Source organism: Eumetopias jubatus, unplaced genomic scaffold (assembly GCF_037043125.1).
Source record: "Eumetopias jubatus isolate StellerSeaLion01/CBP00866 unplaced genomic scaffold, mEumJub1_p1.0 scaffold_6, whole genome shotgun sequence".
Taxonomy (NCBI): Eukaryota; Metazoa; Chordata; class Mammalia; order Carnivora; family Otariidae; genus Eumetopias; species Eumetopias jubatus.
This window is the reverse complement of record NW_028274812.1, coordinates 58,167,164-58,187,477: the sequence shown is the minus strand read 5'-3', so window position 1 is coordinate 58,187,477 and position 20,314 is coordinate 58,167,164.

Here is a 20,314-nt window from a genome sequence, read left to right as displayed (position 1 = left end):
AAAGCTGTACCGAGAGCTTGCGGGGAACAAAAGCTCCTGAGAGCGAACCCGAGCAGCTTGCTTAGCCCGGACTCACAAGGGCGGGGCAATTCCGCCTCTGGCTAAGACATTTGGGAACCACGGCAATGGGCCCCTCCCCCAGAAGATCAACCCGAACAGCCAGCAAGCCAAGACCAAGTTTACCGATCAAGGAGAACGGGAGAACTCCAGCGCTAAGGGAATACTGCACATAGAATTCATTGCTTTTTTACCATGATTCATTAGTTTTTCAAAGTTAATTTTTTTAACTGTTCTTTTCCTTTTTTTGAATTTTTCTTTTTCTGTTTTTCAACCAACATCTTATCAATCCCTTTTTTAAAAAAACATTTTTTATTTTTCATTTTTAGGGTCATATTTTATCCCTTCATAGTAGTTACCCCTTTTTTGGCATATATATATATATATGTTGTTCTCTCTTTAAAATTTTGAGATACAGTTTCTTCTAACAGATCAAAATATACACTAAATCACTAGTGTATGGCTTTGTTCTAGTCTCCTGCCTCATCACATTCTCTCCCTTTCTTTTCTTTTCTTTTTTTTTAAATCTTCTTTCTTTTTTCAAACAACTTCTAATCGTATCCACTCCTTTTATAAAATCTTTTATAATTTTCATCTTTACAGTCATCTTCCATCCCTCCATTCTATCAACCCTTATTTTGTACATATATAAGTCTTTCTTCCTTTAAAATTTTAGGAGGCACTTTCTTCTAACAGACCAAAATATGCCCAAAATCTAGTGTGTGGCACTGATCTATGCACTAGCCCGAACATATTTGATCATATTCTGTTTTTTTGTTTTGTTTTGTTCTGTTTTTCTTTTTCTTTTTCTTTTTTCTTTCTTTTTTTTTTTTTGCTCATTCTTTTTTCTTTCTTTCCCTTTCTTTACCCTGGTCTCAGGTCTTTTCTGATTTCTATAGAGTATACTTGCTGGGAACGTTGTTAACCTGTTAGCATTTTGTTCTCTCATTCATCTATTCTCCTCTGGACAAAATGACAAGATGAAAGAAATCACCTCAGCAAAAAGAACAAGAGTACTACCGTCTGCCAGGGACCTACTCAATATGGACATTAGTACGATGTCAGACCTAGAGTTCAGAATCATGACTTTAAAGATACTAGCTGGGCTTGAAAAAAGCGTGGAAGTTATTAGAGAAACCCTTTCTGGAGAAATAAAAGAACTAAAATCTAACCAAATCGAAATCAAAAAGGCTATTAATGAGGTGCAATCAAAAATGGGGGCACTAACTGCTAGGATAAAAGAAGCAGAGGAGAGAATCAGCGATATAAAAGACCAAATGATGGAAAATAAAGAGGCTGAGAAAAAGAAAGAGAAAACTACAGGATCATGAGGGCAGAATTCGAGAGATAAGCGATACGATAAGACAAAACAACATTAGAATAATTGGGATCCCAGAAGAAGAAGAAAGAGAGAGAGGGGCAGAAGGTATATTGGAGCAAATTATAGCAGAGAAATTCCCTAATGTGGGGAAGGAAACAGGCATCAAAATCCAGGAGGAACAGAGAACCCCTCTCAAAATCAATAAAAATAGGTCAACACCCTGACATCTAATAGTAAAACTTACAAGTCTCAGAGACAAAGAGAAAATCCTGAAAGCAGCTCGGGAGAAGAGATATGTAACCTACAATGGTAGAAACATTAGATTGGCAACAGACCTATCCACAGAGACCTGGCAGGCCAGAAAGGACTGGCATGACATCTTCAGAGCACTAAACGAGAAAAATATGCATCCAAGAATACTATATCCAGCTAGGCTGTCACTGAAAATAGAAGGAGAGATAAAAAGCTTCCAGGACAAACAAAAACTAAAGGAATTGGCAAACACAAAACCAGCCCTCCAAGAAATATTGAAAGGGGTCCTCTAAGCAAAGAGAGAGCCTAAAAGCAGCATAGATCAAAAAGGAACACAGACAATATAGAATAACAGTCACCTTACAGGCAATACAATGGCACTAAATTCATACCTTTCAATAGTTACCCTGAATGTAAATGGGCTAAATGCCCCAATCAAAAGACACAGGCTATCAGATTGGATTAAAAAACAAGACTCATCAATATGCTGGCTGCAAGAGACTCATTTTAGACCCAAAGACACCCCCACATTGAAAGTGAGGGGGTGGAAAACCATTTATCATGCTAATGGACACCAAAAGAAAGCTGGGGTGGCAATCCTTATATCAGATAAATTAGATTTTAAAACAAAGACTGTAATAAGAGATGAAGAAGGACACTATATCCTACTTAAAGGGTCTATCCAACAAGAAGATCTAACAATTGTAAATATCTATGCCCCTAACATGGGAGCAGCCAGTTATATAAGCCAATTAATAACAAAAGCAAAGAAACACATTGACAGCAATACAATAATAGTGGGGGACTTTAACAGCCCCCTGACTGAAATGGACAGATCATCTAAGCAAAAGATCAACAAGGAAATAAAGAATGTAAATGACACACTGGAACAAATGGACTTCACAAACATATTCAGAACATTCCATCCCAAAGCACATTCTTTTCTAATGCTCATGGAACATTCTCCAGAATAGATCACATCCTAGGTCACAAATCAGATCTCAACTGGTACCAAAAGATTGGGATCAGTCCCTGCATATTTTCAGACCACAATGCTTTGAAACTAGATCTCAATCACAAGAGGAAAGTCGGAAAGAACTCAAATGCATGGAGGCTAAAGAGCATTCTACTAAAGAATGAATGGGTCAACCAGGAAATTAAAGAAGAATTAAAAAAAATTCATGGAAACCAATGAAAATGAAAACACAACTGTTCAAAATCTTTGGGATGAAGCAAAGGCAGTCCTAAGAGGAAAGTATATAGCAATACAAGCCTTTCTTAAGAAACAAGAAAGGTCTCAAATACACAACCTAAACCTACACCTAAAGGAGCTAGAGAAAAAAACAGCAAATAAAGCCTAAACCCAGCAGGAGAAGAGAAATAATAAAGATCATAGCAGAAATCAATGAAATAGAAACCAAAAGAACAGTAGAACAGATAAACAAAACTAAGAGCTTGTTCTTTGAAAGAATTAATAAGATTGATAAAGCCCTGGCCAGACTTATCAAAAAGAAAAGAGAAATGACCCAAATCAACAAAATGATGAATGAAAGAGGAGAGATCACAATCAATACCAAAGAAATACAAGCAATTATAAGAACATTTTATGAGCAACTCTATGCCAGCAAATTAGATAACCTGGAAGAAATGGGTGCATTCCTAGAGATGTATCAGCTACCAAAATTGAACCAGGAAGAAAAAGAAAACCTGAACAGACCTATAACCACTAAGGAAATTGAAGCAGTCATCAAAAATCTCCCAACAAAAGCTCAGGGCCAGTTGGCTTACCAGGGAAATCCTACCCAACATTTAAAGAAGAATTAATACCTATTCTCCTGAAACTGTTCCAAAAAATAGAAATGGAAGGAAAACTTCCAAACTCATTTTATGAGACCACATTACCTTGACCCCCCAAATCAGACCAAGACCCCATCAAAAAGGAGAATTACAGACCAATATCCTTGATGAACATGGATGCAAAAGTTCTTACCAAAATACTAGCCAATAGGATCCAACAGTACAATAAAAGGATTATTCACCATGACCAAGTAGGATTTATCCCTGGGCTGTAAAGTTGGTTCAACAACCGCAAATCAATCAACGTGATACAATACATTAACAAAAGAAAGAGCAAGAGTCATATGATCCTCTCAATAGATGCAGAAAAAGCATTTGACAAAGTACAGCATCCTTTCTTGTTCAAAACTCCTCAGAGTATAGGGATAGAGGGTACATACCTCAATATCATAAAAGCCGTCTATGAAAAATCTACAGTGAATATCATTCTCAATGGGGAAAAACTGAGAGCTTTCCCCCTAAGGTCAGGATCGCGGCAGGGATGTCCACTATCACCACTGCTATTCAACATAGTATTAGAATTCCTAGCCACAGCAATGAGATAACATAAAAATATCAAAGGCATCCAAATCAGCAAAGAGGAAGCCAAACTCTCACTCTTTGCAGATGATATAATACTGTATGTGGAAAACCCAAAAGACTCCACCCCAAAACTGCTTGAATTCATACAGGAATTCAGTAAAGTAGCAGGATATGAAATCAATGCACAGAAATCCGTGGCATTCCTATACACCAACAACAAGGCAGAAGAGAGACAAATCAAGGAGTCGATCTCATTTACAATTGCACCCAAAACCATAAGATACCTAGGAATAAATTTAACCAAAGAGGCAAAGGATCTGTACTCAGAAAACTATAAAATACTCATGAAAGAAATTGAAGAAGACACAACGAAATGGAAAAGCGTTCCATGCTCGTGGATTGGAAGATCAAACATTGTGAAGATGTCAATGCTACCTAGAGCAATCTACACATTCAATGCAATCCCCATCAAAATACCATCCACTTTTTTCAAAGAAATGGAACAAATAATCCTAAAATTTGTATGGAACCAGAAGAGACCCCGAATAGCCAGAGGATAATTGAAAAAGAAAAGCAAAGCTGGCGGCATCACAATTCCGGACTTCCAGCTCTATTACAAAGCTGTCATCATCAAGACAGTATGGTACTGGCACAAAAACAGACACATAGATCACTGGAACAGAATCGAGAGCCCAGAAATGGACCCTAAACTCTATGGTCAACTCATCTTTGACAAAGCAAGAAAGAATATCCAGTGGAAAAAAGACAGTCTCTTCAACAAATGGTGTCGGGAAAATTGGACAGCCACATGCAGAAGAATGAAACTGGACCATTTCCTTACACCACACACAAAAATAGACTCCACATTGTTGAAAGACCTAAATGTGAGACAGGAGTTCATCAAAATCCTAAAGGAGAACACAGGTAGCAACCTCTTTGACCTCAACCGCAGCAAATTCTTCCTAGAAACATTGCCAGAGGCAACGGAAGCCAGGGCAAAAATGAACTATTGGGATTTCATCAAGCTAAAAAGCTTTTGTATAGCAAAAGAAACAGCCCCCAAACCAAAAGACAACCGACAGAATGGGAGAAAATATTTGCAAATGACATATCAGATAAAGGGCTAGTATCCAAAATCTACAAAGAACTTATCAAACTCAACACCCAAGGAACAAATAATCCAATCAAGAAATGGGCAGAAGACATGAACAGACATTTTTCCAAAGTAGACATCCAAATGGCCAACAGACACATGAAAAAGTGCTCAACATCGCTCAGCATCAGGGAATTCCAAATCAAAACCTCAATGAGATACCACCTCACACTAGTCAGAATGGCTAAAATTAACAAGTCAGGAATTGACAGATGTTGGCGGGGATGTGGAGAAAGGGGTACCCTCCTACACTGTTGGTGGGAATGCAAGTTGGTGCAACCACTCTGGAAAACAGTATGGAGGTTCCTCAAACTGTTGAAAATAGAGCTATCATATGATCCAGCAATTGCACTACTGGATATTTACCCCAAAGATACAAATGTAGGGATCCGAAGGGGTACGTGCACCCCAATGTTTATAGCAGCAATGTCCACAAGAGCCAAACTGTGGAAAGAGCCAAGATGTCCATCGACAGGTGAATGGATAAAGAAGAAATGGTATATATACACAACGGAATATTATGCAGCCATAAAAAGGAATGAGATCTTGCCATTTGCAATGACGTGGATGGAACTGGAGGGTGTTATGCTGAGTGAAATCAGTCAATCAGAGAAAGACATGTATCATATGACCTCAGTGATATGAGGAATTCTTAAACTCAGGAAACAAAGTGAGGGTTGCTGGAGTGATGGGGGCTGGGAGGGATAGGGCGGCTGGGTGATAGACATTGGTGAGGGTACATGCTATGGTGAATGCTGTGAATTTTGCAAGACTATTGAATCACAGATCTGTACTTCTGAAACAAATAGTGCAATATATGTTAAGAAAAACAAAAAGAAGAAGAAGATAGTAGGAGGGGAAGAATGAAGGGGAGTAAGTCAGAGGGGGAAACAAACCATTAGAGACGATGGACTCTGAAAAACAAACTGAGGGTTCTAGAGGGGAGGGGGGTGAGGGGGATGGGTTTGCCTGGTGATGGATTATAAAGAGGGCACATTCTGAGTGGAGCACTGGGTGTTATGCACAAACAATGAATCATGGAACAGCACATCAAAAACTAATGATGTAATGTATGGTGATTTACATAACAATAAAAAATTAAAAACAACAACAACAACAAAAAACTGTCAATGTCAGTTTTCCTCAGATTCTTACCCCAAACCAATTCAGATGGCCAAGCTACACAACAAGCTCCACCCACAGGAAAGCACGGCAAGTTACGTGGCAATGGGCAGTGGTGTATAATCGTTACAGAGTCTCAGAATGAAAATAATAGAAAATAAAAATATAAGGTAGCTGCCTCTCTTGGTCCCAGATTTTCCCTTTCTCCTTTCAGCATCAAAAATATATACTGTGATATAGAATGCATTACAAATCTCCCTCCGAACTAATGTTGTATCTGTGTGAGGTGTTTTGGTAGACTCTGGGGTATAAAGAATATTTGATTTGTAGGGGCGCTTGGATGACACAGTTGGTTGAGCATCTGACTCTTGGTTTCGGCTCAGGTAGTGATCTCGGGGTCATGGAATCAGGCCCCACTCTGCACTCAGCTTGGAGCCTGCTTGGGATTCTCTCTCCATTTCCCTCTGCCCCTCCTGCTTGTGCTCTCCCTCTAAAATAAATAAATAAATAAATAAATCTTAAAAAAATATTCTTTTTTTTAATAAATTTTATAAATTTATAAATAGGTTTTGATATCATCTAGTCAATCCCACTTATTGTATGGATTAAGAATCAGAGAGTTCAACAAATTTCCTTGATGTCCTAAAGTTAGGGAATAGTATGACTAGAACATAGGTCCTCTGTATTTAACTTTCTTATTTTTTTCTTTGCATGAGATCTTTCCCTTGGGACATTTTCCAACCTGAAAAGAGCAGATTAGATGTATATGTGAATAGAATTTGTATGAAGAGAAAACAAACAATCTAACACCTCAATAGAAAATTAGAAGCAGCATCTATGGGAGCCCTTGGCAGAAAGGAATTGGCTTTATGTATTCCAATTAAGTCAAGTGCAATGCTTGATAGGATCTGCAAAGGAATGGTTAAACAACTGTCCTATAGTTTTTCCTCTAACATCAAGAATGCCTGAGAATTTGACTCTCCTTATAATCTTTCTTGTATTCCTTACTCATGCAATATATAGGAATATATCAGCTACAAAATAAATGACAATACTGCTGAGGTTGCCACGTAGCCATTTGGCTGCTCAGATTGATCATTTATAATGTAGAATTGATGAGTAACCATTAAATGATGCAATGTTGCTAAGCTAGAGAATAGGGGCTACTCACGTCATTCTGAGAAGTTTGTGTGACCAGCAAAGTAAGACCTAAAGGGATGCCTGTGACGACAATTCCCTAAACTGAGGAGTTCCTCGTCTACTTGGCTGAGTCTCCTTTGATCATGTGTGACTCAGCACCAAGTAATGAAGACAATCAGAAGCTGCCCTGAAAGTCAGGAGACATCTGCTCTTCTGAAGTGTGTGCTCTATTGGCTGTCAACTGTGTTTCATTAAAGCTAAATAAACCTGGTCTACTGTGTCCTAGGACTGTGAACATTTGTTCAAGACCAAGACTACTGTTGCTGGTTGAGAATAGTGGGCATTTCAGCATATTATGTCCATTAGTTTTGAAGGCAATTTTATATATATCTCTGGCTCTTTCCCTTAAACTATATGAGATATTCATTGCATAACGGATGTCATTAGAATATCACAGAAAATTCAAACATTAGTGATCTCTGATTCACATTTAAGCTAATCCACTTATTAGATGAATTTGAAAGTCACTAAGTCCACTTGATTCTCAATATCCCACCCTACAAAATATTACTTTTGTTTTTGCTGGTGAATAGAGCTTATTCATTTTTTTTCTGATGCAGAGTAGATGCTCATCAAAAGGTAGTTATTATATATTGTCCTTATTTCCTGTAATTTTAAAGAAAAATATATACATGTATACATAAATATTTTCCTAGCTCCCATTTTGTCCATTGGGTTGGATTAATTTAATAGTTTACGGTGCACAAAACTCAATATTTAGTTGATGATCCTCATATTGAAGATAGATGGCTAGTGTCAGATTCAAAATAGAAAGCTGATTCAATTCAAAACAAATCGAATTTATTTTCCATGAGAGCATACTGCCTCGTTTTGGAAAAAAAAAAAGTAGTGAAACTATTTTTGAAAGAATTAATTTTAAAGGATGCATTTAACTGAATAACGAAGGTTTTGTAAAATTTTCTCATCAATTATGTTAATAATCATGATGATATAATTTAAATTGGAAAATTTATTACAACTAAAAATTCAGTTATCTTATGATTACTTTTACTTTTGCATATTCCTCCACATAATTGTGATTGCCAGTTGAGAGTTATTTATGCTGAACACTTCATTATGGTTGCTGTGTGTTTAGAGAAATCCCGTCACAAGAAAAGGGGAAATAAATTTTTTGTAGATTTGACCTTGGAGGGAGTTCGAGAATGAAATATATGACATCTGTGAAGCACTCTGAGATCCTTGAAGTAGGAGTTGTAATATAATGTAATATCACAGAAATCTAAGAGATTATGAAAGAGCAATGTATTAAAGACAGTTTATCCTTCAGCAGATTACTCTTTGACAGAGCCCCAGGCAACTGCTGGGGTGCTAGCACCACCGTCAATTGTACTGCCGATGAGAGATGTAACAGCCACAGAACTACGTCTTATAAGCTACTTTTTATTTTTTGTGACTCATACTGATAGAAAGAGGGAAAAAAATGATGCAAATAAATCAAGAATTAATATGCTACTTTCCTTAGTCTTTTTGAACACTTGACCATTTAACTATTCCACAAAGTAAAACAATAAAAAAAAAATGGAGCAAGTCATTTTAAAATGGAAAATTGTATGCTTAAGTTTATAGAATATTTTTCTGAACTACATTTTACACATGAATGCTTCTATAAACAATAAATATTTTTTATCCCAGAAAAAAATGTAAAGCTCCAATATAAGTGCCCCAGAGAAGCTATTCTCAACTTTGAAGTGCAATATAAAATTTCATATTAGTGTATCTGGATATCTGGATTGGCACTGAAACCAAAGCTTGTAGTTTGGGGATTTCATTTTTATCATTTGTGCAGTTCTAATTAATTTTGGGATTTATAACATATAATAAAAGGCAATAGACTTATAGATGAGAGAGTATGTTTCAATATGCATTTTGTCTAAAATTTACTATAAGCACCTACTTGTTTATTAAAAGAGCTTGTTTTTCTCTTTGTGATACAAAGATAGCGTTAGTGCTGTGGGGTTTAATTTTATTTTTTGGGGTTTGGTATTTTTTTTGCTACTGCTATAATATATGATTTATAAATGTTATAACTAGTACAAGAAAAAACAAACTTACACAAAAGGGTAAATTTTACATTTTTAAAAATATTCAAAAAGGGTTTTATAGGGGTACCAAACTAAATGCAAAATACTATACAGATTAAATGCAAATAGTATACAGTATATACTATAAAATAGGTAAACTCTGAAATCCGAGAGAGTTAATTTGACATTTATTTCTTGCTCCTGGTGTTTCTGGTAGAAGCTTGCAGGAATCCGGTATGAGGGGAAGTTTTCTGGTTCACATAGACATTCTGCAATGCAGGCTGATGAAAACTCTGCCTCTTTCAGCTTTGGTTTCTGAGTTTTTCCTGTGTATTAATATCCAACCAGAACATTAGGCAAGGTAGATGATGAGGGAAAATGCATGGGAAGCTTTCACTGGGTGGCACTGGAAGAGCTGTATATCCCTGCTGCCCATATTTTTTTTTTTTTAAGATTTTATTTATTTATTTGAGAGAGAGCAACAGAGATAGAGCAAGCACTATCGGGGAGGAGAGGGAGAAGCAGACTCCCAGCTGAGCAGGGATCCCAATGTGGGACTTGATCCCAGGACCCTGGGATCATGACCTGAGCCGAAGGCGGTCGCTTAATCAACTGAGCCACCCAAGCACCTCACTGACCATGTTTCATTGGCCAAAATTTAACCACATAGTCATAAGTAACTACAAAGGACGTTAGAAAATGTATAGTCTAATTTTATGCTGAGGATTTAAGATAGTTTGAAGGCAAATACTCTCTGTCACAGGAAGTATAAGTACCTTATGCAATGCCATATAACTAATATAGACAAGACTCACAACTGATGTCTTCTGAGCCAGTAAAAAATACATCTCTCTTAATAATTTGTTTGTTTTTTTAGTGCTTTCCAGCTAGTAAAGAGGATACACTTGTAACTCTGTGTGAAAGAGATGTTATTATCACAGAAATTTGTATTAGGAAGTATCAATGACACAGATTATTTAGGCAAACAGGCAGAACATGAAGCCTTGTTCCATCACTTGCCAGTTGTTAATTTTGTGCAAATTACTTAGACTTTATCATCTATACTTTCTTTAGAGGTTAAAATACCACGTGGGTACCTGGGAAAAAATACAATATAACAAAACATGTGCAAATCATATAGACAGATAGACTACAAAAAGATAATTGAAATTTTTAGAAATAGATCTGAACATATATAGTCACCAGATTTATGCCAAAAGTTCCACTGAAATTTGGAACAGTTAAAGATTTGTATGGAATGAAGTGAACCTTTATTCCTGCCTCAAATTAAATAGAAAACATAATTTGAGTGGATTATAGACCCTAATAAAATAAACACAAAATATAATGCTTCTAGAATTAAACTTTCTAAAATATTTGTATGACCTTGGAGTAGACAAAATTTCTCAGAATATTAAAACATTAGATGTAAAAGAAAAAATATTTTGGATTTTATTGTAATTAGGAACTGTTTTTCATAAATGGACAACATTGTTGGGATGCAAAGACAAACCACATACAAGAGAGTATGAGAGAGATATATTTGACGTAGAATATGTGTTTCAAATATATAATTTCCTACAAATAAGAAAAATAAATAAAACAATGTAATAAAAAAATGGGCACAAATTTAAATAGACACTTTACACCAGAGTACAGTCAAGTGGTCACACTTGGAGTTCCTCAGCAAAATACTCATTAGGAAAATGCAAATTAAAATCTCAATAATTTGCCTATACACACTCACCAAGATGGCTACGATTAAAAGTACTGAAAGTTTCATGTACTAATGAGGTTGTGGAGGGCCTGGAGCATCCATATATTGATGGATCTGTTTTGGAAAATTGTTTGGATGTTTACAAAAAGTAATATATTTGGTAGCTGGTCTCCAAAGATGGCCTCCCAATCCTAGCATTCAAAGCTTATCTTATTGCTGTTGACTCAGCCTGCCCTTTGTAACTGGCTGGAACAACTGAAGAAGGCAGATGTGATATTTTGAGATATCCAATCTTGACCCTCAGAAGCCTTGAAACATCCTGTTGGATCTCCTGGAATGCTCACCTTTCACATTCCCTCATAGATCCCAGTGTCCATTTTTTGAGAATCCCAAACAACATGCAGAAGCAAAAGCAATGAGTAAATATTTGAAATAACTCCCAACTGGCAAACAGCATTAACTGTCTGTTATGGGATTGAGTCATTTTCAATTTCTAGTTCAGTTGCAACTTTAGATGATTCTAGACACGATCTAAAGACAGCAGCAATAATCAAACAGCACATTTAAATCAGTAGTCTCATACCTAAATAAGTTCCTAAGATATTACGTATATATCTCACAAAACACACATACAAAAATATTTATAGTAATACTACTCATTACATTTTAAAACTCAAAACAACTCAACTGTCCATTAATGTGGAGAAACATGAACCGGAGTGGGAAGTTGGAGAATAAATAAGTTTGTGTTAGAGTTGGTACCATGTGTAGTGGCAATAGATCATTCAGTGAGATGTCAGGTATACCACAGACATTGAAGGCAGCAGGAAAGTAGTGACGTTATAAATAAAGTGACTGTTTTTGCAGTTAACTGCATATTTGACAATTTTAAAGCCGTAATAATGGTTGGGATCTCTCTGTAAGGAGAATAGAAAGAAAGATATCCAGGAAAACATATTTTATATGTTCTTCTTTCCCCAGTCTTATAAATTGGTATTAGAGGAATAAAAGTGTTATGCTGCAAAGACAATGAGAACTAGAGAGAGGAAAAAAGTGAATAAAATATTTAAAATTCTTTGAAAGATAAAAACTAGGAAAAAGAACGTGAATTTATTTTTGAGAGCCAAAGAATTTACAGTAAGCAGGAAAGGGAGAGACTAACATGGAAATCAGTTTCTTTATTGAATCCCTGAGATATTCAAAACTTAAAAAAAACAGAGACTCATGTACCAAGTAACCAGATACCTAAACTTCCATGTCTTCCATAAGAAAACAGAAGTTTTCTCACAGGGGAAATTGAACCAAAAGACCCCAGACATCACAGGACACCAAACTCACAGGCATGGGACACGGGGTTTGAAGCTATAGTTAATGGCATAATACAAATGTAGCTATTAACTCTGGTATCCTCTTTTCCATTGTACGTTCTTAACAAAAGTAGACAGACATAGGTAGTTCATGGTCCCCATCCCCAAACTGTGCAAAAACTGAACTGCCCCAGGAAAAAGACCATCACATCTGAGACATGGGAATCTCCAAATGAGAAGACTGAGTCCCATGTAAAATCGTGAGCATGTCCCTCACACACCCTTGCACAGATACAGTCAGAGTTCCTTCACCTTTCAGTGGCTTATCTTAAACAAGGAAAGTCGAAGATCACCAGATATTTAAGCAGATCCCTAGTGATGAAATACAAACTAAAATAAAGTGACAAATCACACATTCAGAAGGAAGAAGGGGGGGTGCAGGGAGCAGAGCAAAACTTAACGTACTGATCATATTCAGAGATATAAGATATATTGCTGCCATAAGACATGAAAGTAATGCTATGATGAAGATTTTGAAGATAAGAGACACCTTTAAAGATTTAAAACATAACTAAAATTTAGAAATAAAATTAGCAGAAGGGTTCAAAGGGAGCAAAGAATCAAACACATAGAAAATAAGCAAGAGAAAAACACAAAAAAACCTAAGGGAACAAAAACAGGAAACAAAAAGCAAAATAAAGACATTTATTTTATTTAATATGTAGTGAATGTAACAGAAATATATTTTATAAACTGACATATTAGGCCATACAATTTAATATTAATATTAATAAATATTAATTAATTAATAGCAAGAGTTGAGTAAAAATATTTTTAAGATGTAAAAAGACTAACAATTTTATACCTATGTAGTCTTCCTTGTGAATAAACTGAAGGAGTCTTCTTCAGAAAATAAAGCATAAAACCAAGAAGAAATAGGACATTGCATTTAAAAAGAAATAAGCCTCCAACACAGAAGAATAGTAGATAGGAGTCCCAGAACCACAATTTAGCATCAGACTTGTAAATCTACTTCCAGTTGCAGATTACAACAGGAGACTGGTGGGCCTTGCAACTAACTGACAGATGATCGGATAAATTTAGGCATTTGTAAAAAAGTAAGGTATTTCTATGTATTTGAAAAGCTGATGCAGCAAATTGAGGGGAAAAAATAGTAATTGATAAAATTAAGTAAATGGAAGTAACAGAATTATTACCTCCCCCCCAAAAATGTTGCCAAGAATGGAAAGATCAGTCCAGAAATGAATATTAATATCCTCACCATGTTTTTCATAAAAAAGTATATATACACATATACTTAGTTAGAAAAACAAAAGCAGAAAACAAAAAGCAAGTAGCATATATTTTATCATATGATTTAATATAACAAGAATATATTTCATAAGTTGGCATTATTTGCCAAGCAACAGTTACAAACATAGAAGTTGAATTTTACATTGCAGATGTTTGAGAAAGTCTAGGAGGGAAAATGTAATATATACTGTGATTTATTTTTCCTTTATATTTAAAGAAGAATATCACACAATAATAATTTGCCACTTGAGAGATAGATAAATAGATGATAGATAGGTAGATAGATAGATAGATAGATGATAGATAGATGTTTGCTCAACTGCACTTTATTTATAGTTTTCTTATTACCTCAGCGAATGGTATTTGACAGAATACCATCAATCCAAATAAAAATATCTACAAATCCAAGGCATCCATGTCATCTCTGAATATGAATTTTTGTCTTTGTGTTTTCTTCTTTTGAACAATAGACACAAGAAAACATATAAGTTATTTGAGATAAATTAAAAGCCCAAATAATTAGAGAGTAGAGAGTTTCATAGATTGGAAGGCACATACTAGAAAACTCAATACTGTGAAGATATCACTTCTCCCCAAAATGTTCTAAAGATTTGATTTATTAATTCATTAATAATTATCTCAATAGATGATGTGTGTGTTTCCTCTTCCACATTTAAAGACTCTTGTGATTACCCTGGGCTCATCTGGATAATTTGGGATGATCTTTCTATGTTAAAGTTACTTGATTAGCAACTTTAATTCCATCTGCACCTGGCATATACATATGTCAAAATAACACACAACAATCAAAAAGAATGAACTACAGGAAACACAGCATGGATGATTAATACAGATATAATACTGAGTAAAACATTCCAGGTACAAAAAAGTACATCCTATATGATTCTGTTTATGTAAATAAGGTTCAAAACTGGGGCACCTGGGTGGCTCAGTCAGTTAAGTGTTGGACTCTCGATTTTGGCTTAGGTTATGATCTCAGCGTCGTGAGATCAAGCCCCGCTTCAGGCTCCGTGCTCAGCATGGAGTAAGCTTGAAATTCTCTCTCCTTCTCCTTCTGCCCCTCCCCAGCTCACATACACTCTCTCCCTCTCTCTCTCTCTAAAATAAATAAATAAATAAAATCTTTAAAAAAATAAGGCTCAAAAACTATCAAAACAAATCAAAGGTACTATTCAGAATAGTATTTACCTTTGGCAAGAGTATCATCTGGGAAGAAGAATGTAAAAGGCTTCTGAATTTTCTGATAATATTCTAACTCTAGCTGAGATTCTAAAAAACAGTTAATGCTTTAAATGATTCAAAATTTAAGTATTGATTGAATGTTAACTTAAGATTTATGTAATTGATTATGCACATGATATGTATTACACCTCAAAATTTTCTTTTTAATTTCATGTAAACTAGAAAATGTGAAACAGTAGATTTATCTTGAGTTTTTCTGGAAAGTTCTGATAGAGAAGGTCAGAGTCTTAAAACATGACTAGATATAAAAATACATTTGGGAACAACCTGATAGATTTAATTTTTTATACTTTATTAGATATATATTTATACAGATATAAAATCAGAGTATAAATTTGGACTTTTTCTTTTCTTTATTATCTATGTTTGGTAAATGTATTAGTTTCTTATTTCTGCTATAACAAGTTATTATAAACTTAATGACAAATTTATTATCCTCATTATCTTACAGTTATGAGTTTAGAAATCTTATATGGGTCTTTCTCACTGGGCTAAAATCAAGGTGTCAGGAGGGCTTACATATCTTTGTGGAAAATCTAGGAGAGAATCCAATTCCTTGTATTTTCCAGTTTTAAAGGCTGCTCACATACCTTTGGTTCCTGATCCCTGTCTAGCACCAAAGTCAATAATATCTGGGGGAGTCTTTCTTGTTGGGGTTAATGGAGAGCATGAAATCAGCCATATACCTGGCTTGCTAAAATGTAACACAGAGGCTGCTGGGGGCAAGGGAGGGCTTCAGAGAAGGGTGTAGGCCTTTGGAATGCTAAGGCCCATGTGTGTGACCACTCTGCCGTAGGAATGCCACAGGGAGTTGCCTTCCCCGAAGCTCTCTTAGCCCAAACAGCTGCCCTGTGATCTAAGAGACGTATACATTGTCCCTTAGGCTATGTTTAGTAGAACACGCAGATTAGCATATCTTATCTTTCCCATAAATCCTCTCAGTTTCAGTAAGACCCCTTGTCACACCAGTGCTTGAGACACAGTGATAGGATTTGTGATTATCCTGAAGGACCAATAAAAATGGGAGCAAAGAAGGGTAAAGGGTCTTCGTCTCTGAACAATGACCCCCTTGCCTTCTCCTCTCTCTCACGGCAAAGTTTGGAGTCATCTTTCATCCGTCGGTACAGGGATTGCTGGCCATTCCCGGCACTTTCTCATATAGCATTGTTCAAACACTGAAACTTCTGTCTTCCTTTTTCACATTAAACACTCTTACCATTACATTGGACCCACAAGGATAATTTCCCTGTGTTAAGCAATTGATTAGCACCTTTAATTCTGTCTGGTACTTTATTCTTACTTTGCCATTTAAGGTAACATTTATAGGTTCCAGGGATTTGGATGTGGACCTCTCTGAGAGGCCGTTAATATGCCTACCATAGTGGGCATATGAGGTTGCTCCTTGAAATTTAAGTCTAGAATATCAAAGATGAACATGTCATAGTTCATTTACAAAATCCAATTTCATTGTCAACTCTAGTTACTCTCTATGGTTTAGGTGATTTGTTAGCCCATGCTTGTGGAAGACAAACTCCACTATAAAATTTTAATATGAATGACTCTTTTTAACATGAAAATATTTAAACAAATTGAGTAAAAGAATAAAAGATCTTAATATATCTAGCCAGAAATGCTAATTTTGACCTTTGTATTTCTGCTTCTGCATTTACCAAATTGTTCATTGAGATTTATCTCTATTTTTCCAGTTTCCCTGGTTTCCACAAAACAGTTCATAAATACTGTTAATCATAAAAATATACTATTGGTGTTATAAGAATATAATAATTATGTCAAAGCCTTTGGTTTCTTTATAAAGATAAAATATATTTATTTACATAAAACCGTATTAATGTTTTTTAATACTTAAATAATTTCATTCAGGTGCTCTTAAGAAGAATATATGTTTCCTGAATTCCCTGAAAATATTTATTTCTTGAAAGCCAGACATTTGCCAGTCTTACATTTAACTTTTATTTCCAATTTTTGTTGGTTTTTCCTCGGTTCTAACCTGGAATTGCTAGAACTTCTCAATGAAACAAAATATCAAAAATGAGACAAAATATAGTTAATTGAGAGAATTCTAAATTCCAGAAAACTTACAATAAAAAAGTACTCTATTTACATATTTGTCCTGGAACTATTATTACCTAGAAAAGGGCTGAATAATGTTAGTGTGGGCAACACTGAACAATAGCATGTGGATTAACTCACAGAAAAAGCTGTGATTATATTTGAAAATGATAAATGAAGTTTCCAACTTGCTAAATAATTCCTCAGTTTTTGGAAAAAATAATTTACCTCTGTTATATATTCCCACCCACTGTATATTGGTGAATATATATGTGTGTGTGTATATACACATGTATTTATATATTTTCCTACTCTAAAAATAAATATATATACTAAATATAAATAAATAAATAAATAAATAAATAAATAAATATATTTTTATATATTTATATTTAGAATGGAGAAATACTTGTGGTGTCAGAACCAGTGTAATAGCAGGGGTAAGAAATTTCACAGCCTGCTTTCTTTTTCCTTTAATATGGTTCATTCCTTCTGAGATGTAAATAGAAATGAAATAAAAACCTTCTTTTCTATTTTTAAATTTTCAACATGTCTTATTTTAATATTTTCCTAGGCAAACATATATGCATAAACCTCACTATTGGTCCATCATTTACAGTGTATTTCTTCTTGTAGGTTTACATGTTTTACTTGAAAGTAGATGTTCTTGGATCCTGTAAAAGCGAATACAAGCAATCCGTTTAGGGATACTTGCATTCTTCCTCTGCTCTTCTCAGCCCCCTTCCCATGCCCAGGGAAAAATATGTGTCCTTGCTGATAAGTTCCTACTATTGTTAACATTTTATTTAAAAAGTATTATGTAGATTTTTAGTGTCAGTTCTTCCAAAATACTGATAAAAGCAATGACACAGCCAGAGCTCAGTTCTTCCAAAATACTGATAAAAGCAATGACACAGCCAGAACTCATGCTTGGAGGGAATTCACTACACAGCATGCAGCAGCTCTATGATCTTGTAAAAACCTTGCAGGACCTGCAAAGTGCATCTCTGACTAGGGCTATAGGGCATTGTTTCCCACTGAGTGGATCCAACCCCATGCAGCAATGTTAGCTCCTTTAAGTCATTTGTATCTATAATTACTCCACCACTGCTAATGACCATGTAGATAATCACTTCAACAGTTTAGAGAATCTGGTCATTTTATAGTATCTAAATTAAACTGGATTGTAAGAATGAAAATGGGATGTATCAGATTTAGTTATTCACTAAAATAATTGAGTTTTTTTCTTTCTGGTCTAGAAAAGTTATAAATCTTTCTGTAGTATTGGAAAATACGGAATATGATTTCTTGTATGTCAAAATCTGGCCCATTGAAAGCAACAGCTTTGAGCTTCATGAAGGACCTAGGAAACAACTTATTTCCTTTGCCATGTTTTCCTCTACTAATTCATGAAACACATGCTATTCATTCCACTTTTAAAATAAGTGTTCTAGGGGCACCTGGGTGGCTCAGATGGTTAAGTGTCTGCCCTCACGGTCCTGAGATGGAGCCCCATGTCGGGCTCCCTGCTCAGCGGGGAGTCTGTTTTTCCCTCTCCCTCTGCCTCTCCCCCTGGTTGTGCTCTGTCTCTCTCTCTTTCAAATAAATAAATAAAATCTTAAAAATAAAATAAGTATTTTATCCCGCATTTTGTTTATATAGTTTCTGTAGATGTTTAATGTTCACCAAAATATTATATATTTTTAAAATGCTTCTATAAATCCTCAAATGATCTTGCCCTTGCATTGACCATAACTAACACTTGTTAATATATTGAACAAATGCACATAAAGCATTTTGAATTCCCATTGGATGATTCATTATTCAATCATTCCTGCACAAAATATTTATTAAGCACCCATAATTTGTCACTGTTATAATTGATGAGGATGCCACAATGAAAAAAATATATTTTGTCCCTATTATGATGCTCAAATTCTAATGTGGAGAGAAAACAAATATAATAATTCACTAAATGTTAATAAGAAGCATTGAGAAAAATAAGGCATGGCAGGGGTCTAAGTGAGCCTCTGGAAAGTGATTGCTATGTTTATATAGGTTAGTTGTGGTAGATTTCACTGATAAGGGAACATGAGCAGAGACCTCAAAGAAGCAAGGGAATGTGCTGTATGGCTATTTGGGGTAAGTTTGTTCCCTGCAGAAAGAACAGCAAAGGTGAAGACTCGGCATGGGGAGAGTGCTTGGAATGTTTGAAGTAAGTTCTATTATAAAATTTGACAGTTCAAATTTCCCTTAATCATATGCATTGCCTTTAAAATAAGAAGTAAAAATAGTAAACAATGAGGAAATAGGTGGTGTCAGATTAGATATCAGCAGTCCAAAAACATAAGAAAATACTTTGCATGTTCCATGGAACATTAAAGAAGGAAATATAGGTACAATGCAGTATTTTTATGTGCCATATGGTCATCCTAGATAATGCAATAAGGCACCAAAAGAAATGAAAATATTAGATTGGAACAGAATAAAAATCTGATTTTTTTTCACAGAGGATATAATTGTACGTTTAGAAAGTTTTAACTAACCTAAAAAAATGCCTCTAGAAATAATAAATGAATTTAGCAAGGCTGCAAAATACAAGGTTATACTAGCAATGAAAAATTTGGCAAATGAAATGTGAAACCCAAACATGAAATATTTAAGGTTAAATTAAAAAAACTATGTGCAAGATTTATACACTGAACACTATATATTTCTGAATTATGTTTTAAAAGCCTAGATAAATACGGGGAAAGAGATGTTACATTCATGAATCAGAAGACTCAATAATATTAAGATGCCAATTCTCCCCAAATTCATCTACAGATTTAACACACCACCTGCAAAAATTCCAATAGGTTTCTTTTTCTTTCTTTCCTTTTTTTTTTAAAAGCAGTTAACCATCTTACTCTAGAATTTGTATAGAAAGGCAAAGAACCTTAGGGTACCTGGGTGACTCAGTCAGTTAAGCATCTGACTTCAGCTCAGATCATGATCTCAGGGTCTTGGGATCAGCCCCCAGTCGAGAGAGAGCCCTACGAGGAGTCCAGTATAGGGCTCTGTGCTCAGCGGGGAGTCTATTTCTCCCTCTGTACCTCCCCACCCCATGCACGCATG